The 4,185-nt window shown below is 46.2% G+C and overlaps 1 pseudogene; it reads left to right on the top strand.

The window, feature by feature from the left end:
- Nucleotides 1–3,847: 3,847 nt before the first annotated feature.
- LOC120582951 (uncharacterized) lies at nt 3,848–3,972 on the top strand (annotated as a pseudogene).
- Nucleotides 3,973–4,185: the final 213 nt, after the last annotated feature.

The following is a 4,185-nucleotide window of genomic DNA, read 5'->3' as shown; positions in this document are numbered from 1 at the left end:
GCCTGTAAAGTAGAAACAATAATATCTACCTCATATTGTTGTCATTAGAGGTTAAACAAAATGATAGCTGTACATTCTTAGAATAGTGCCTGACATAGGATAAGAACTCAATGACATTATCTATTTATCAGATCCACTATGCAATAAAATTGGGCATATTATTAAAGAACATAGAAAATTTAAGATTGAGATAAAAAAATAAATAGATAGACAAAAGGTCATATATGTCCCTTAACACTCATGGATTATTTTGTGAGCCCTGGGGTACATTCACCCCCACTTTGGAGATTGCTCGCTTTGGCAATAACAGGAACATACTATGTCCCTAAGTAGTCTGATTCTTGCGGTACCTTGTAAAACTTGGAGGACTGTGGGTAGGTAGGTTTCTTCACACCTGGATTATGTGAACTCTCATTTCTAAGGACTGGCCTGCAAGTTAGAGATGAAATTTAACCCATGGGCTTTGCTGCTTGTAAACAGCAATCGGGTCAGGCGGAATGTGGGCCTGCCGAGTCCTTGGCCTCCTGGTCAGTCCTGCCCAGTCGTTCGCAGGATGGAGCAGTGCCCAGGCTTTGCTCCCTGCTTTGCAGTTGCCACCCTAGGCTTAAGCAACTCCCACCTGGCTTAAAGCCAGGGAGACAGTGGGACAGCTGCATGTCAGTCTATGCTGTGAAACCAGCCATCATTTTAATCAAGTGCGATAACTGCTGATTAACGCAGAACTACCTAAAGACAGGTTTTTAGCACACTCACGCCGGCCGAATCCCCTGCTGCCAGCAGCTGCTCTTCTCGATACGGGGCCAACCCGGAGACTTTGTAGATCCCCCCAGATGCTCAGCAGTCCTGGAAATGCCGAAAGCAGCTGGCTTCATCAGAAGGATAGAATGATTGACACATAGGAGTGTCAGACCTTTGGCTCTGTCCCAGGAAGGGACTGGTGGGCGCTGTGTGAACAGCTCTCACTAGCAAACCAGGTGCGAACTGGGTCTGGTTACTGACAAGAGCTCAGTGGATCTACAAGAGTCACCCCAAATTCCAACTGCTTTAGGTCAGCTCATTTTAGAGTTGAAAAGACCCTACAGACCATCTAGTGGGTCCCAAACCTGGCTGCTTACAGTGACAATGGGGAGCTTTAAAATATTACAATGAACGAGTTCAGACATGTGAGACAGTGTAAGGGCTCATATAACTACATCATTGCATATTTCACCCAGCTTAAGAAGTCAAGCTTTCCCAATGAGTGGAAATCCCTGGGCGCCTCCCCCCAACCCAAATGTAACTTTATCTTGAATTTGGTGATCAGCATTCCGATTAGGAAAACCTTAAAAAATAAAAACCATCTCTGAAGGTTTGGTCCCAATAGGTCTGGGATAATGCTCAGGAATCTGTATTTTTAAAAAGTTTTCCAGGTGCCTCCAATGATGAGCCAGAATGGGTGGGTGCCGTTATCACCGAGTTTGCCTGAGTGGCCTGAGCCCTGGAGTTGGAGCTAAAAAAAACCAGAGGTCCAACCGAGTGGAGCCTCCTCCCACTCGTGTGATGTTGGTCAAAGATGTATCGTCTCTCTGAGCCTTGGTTTTTGCATCTGCAAAAGAGGAAGAAGGACAATAAACTCCCTTGATAGCCCACATGTGCCTATGAACCTATAAAATGCTACACAGACATTAAAGTTTAAGGTGTATGCCAAAAGGCTCATCCAGCCTGGGGTTGGTCACCTCTAGTGATGGGGAGCTTGTTACTTTCAGAGACAGCCCCTTTTGCTTTGGGATGCTCCAAGAGACAAAATGTCCTTCCTTACTCTGAGCAGAAATCTGGTCCCTGAAATTTCCTGCTACTGGATTTGATTCCTCTGGGGGCCCATGGGTTAAACTTAATCCCTAATCTGCAGAACAGCCAACTGAATAATTTAAGACCATCATTCTCCTTTTCCCCCCTCCATACCTCAACTTCAAGCTTCTCAACACATGCCTACTGAGAAGGTCCCTTTAGGAATAAGCAATATCTCCAGAAATTACCACAGGCATGGCTACGCTCCAGCCAAGCCGGAAAGTGGGTTGCAGGGTTAGTAATTCAAGAAGAGCCACTTTGCCTCTAGTTAATTAAATCGCTTGGTTAAATTTGCATCTAGTTTAACTGATCACCCGTGCTATAGGAGCTGCTTACTAAAATATTTACTTAGGAAAGCCATAGCATTTATGGAGCCCTTTTTATGTGCCAAGCACTGTGCTAAGTAATTCGTAGGCACTTAGTTCTCACAATAAACCCTGAAAGATAAGTGCTGGCATGATTCCCATTTTGTAGATGAGGAAACCGAGGCTCAAAGAGTTAAGTGCATGCAGCCAGCCAGTGGCACAGTGGGATTTGAGCTCAGGTCTGGCTCACTCTAAGGCCCACACGCACACAACCATGGCAGCGCCTCCTGGGCTGGTTGTTTATGTGATGAAGAACATGCTGGTTCCTTCATTTATTGACTTGTCTCCCTTTGCCTTTGCAATCTTCTCTATTCAGGTAAGAGCTAAATGCTCTGAATACTCGGGAGACACCCAAAGCTTACTAATCCTCATCAGATTCAACAGAAGTTTTGAACTTCCTTCGGAGAAAACGTCACATCTCCCCCATTCCTTATCCTGCTCCTCCCCTCTCTTAAAAGTTTAAGTTTCACAACTCCCAAGCTACTTGGAGACTTGGAGCGAGACCCGTGCAGAATCCCTTTCCGTCCTCTCCCTGATGTCCCAGACAGATGAGGGTCACCTCCCACTTACTTCCCTACCGAGTGATTCCTGGGTGGGCATCCTTGATAAGGAGCCACCCTTGCTTTGGAGCAGCAGAGCTTCTGCCACCAGGTCAAGAATGCTTCGAGCCTAGAGGCTTTGGAACTGGTGGCCCTGTGTGAAACAGGAAGTCACAAGGTCTAATTTCCATTTTTAAAAAGCCGTTTTAGGTAGGGCCATTTTGGTAGGGCCAGTGAGTTCAGGTAGGAGGCTACTGGAGGAAGTATGATTGTGAGTAAAGTGGTGTCATCTGAGATGGGTCGAAGGACATGAATGAATTAGATGGAGAGAAGGAATAGGGCAGTGAGAGAAACAGAGGAATCCAGAGTGACTCCCAGGTCTCTGGCCTGAATAGTGCCATCTTCTGAGACGGGCAAGACTCAGGCAGCAGTGGTGGTGGGCGTGGGAGTGACAGAGAAAGGATCAAGACTTGAGTTTGGGCCATGGCGGGTTTGGAATGCCAGCCAGACAGCTTCAGTTGGGGATACTTAGTGGACAGTTGGATATACCTAATCTGGGGCTCAGTCAAGAGGCCAAGGCTGGAGACAAAAATATGTAAGTCCTCAGCTGACTTGTGGGGGACTAGAGGAGATCACACGGACAGGAAAAAGCCTTAAAAACTGGGTCCTAGAGAGGAACCGGGGAAGGAAACTGAGCAGAGCAGACAGACACACACAGTCCTTCCTGTTACTATGTCATCTCTATAGCTCTTTAAAATTCACTAGGGACTTTGATGTGTGTTTTGTGGGCTTTGTGACAATCCTGCAAGAAATGCAGTAGAACCTTTGTTGCAAATTGGTCTAAGCCAATTTGGTCATTCACAGATATTAGGTTCTTTTTGGTAAATCTTAGAGCTCTTAAAGAGTTAGCAGTGAGTGAGTGTTCGCTAAGCTCCTATAACCTCGTTAAAAGAGAATAAAGGAAACAAGTATGAGACCAAAAGTTACTCTTTATTAGCCTATGGGCTCAGAAGACCCCTACAGAATAGCCTTTTAGAGGTTCTGTAAGCTCCTTGACGTCCTAGCCCTCTGTCCCCTTAGTAGTCCCAAAATACTCCCATAAAAGTTCACTTGAAAGTCTACAGCCATGCTACCCTGAACAAGCCTGATCCCCGTCTGGTCTCGGAAGGGAAGCTAAGCAGGGTTGGGCCTGGTTAGTACTTGGATGGGAGACCACCTAGGAAGACCAGGTGCTGTAGGCGTAAAAAATAAAAAAAATAAGGGATTGTAAGCTGACAAGTTCCCTGCAATCTGTGAGGTCAACCAAGGGTTGCCTCGCCTAAAAAAAAAACACAAAAAAGTTCACTGAAAGAGACCACAACACTGTGCCTGTGGGGCGACACAGGATGATTGAGAGATCACACCTCCGGTGCCAGCCTTGCGGTTAAGGGTAAAGGATTGAGTAAGGGCAGGAA

This window comes from Pteropus medius, unplaced genomic scaffold (assembly GCF_902729225.1).
Source record: "Pteropus medius unplaced genomic scaffold, Ma_sr-lr_union100, whole genome shotgun sequence".
NCBI classification, from domain to species: Eukaryota; Metazoa; Chordata; class Mammalia; order Chiroptera; family Pteropodidae; genus Pteropus; species Pteropus medius.
This window is presented reverse-complemented; position numbering and strand designations above follow the sequence as displayed.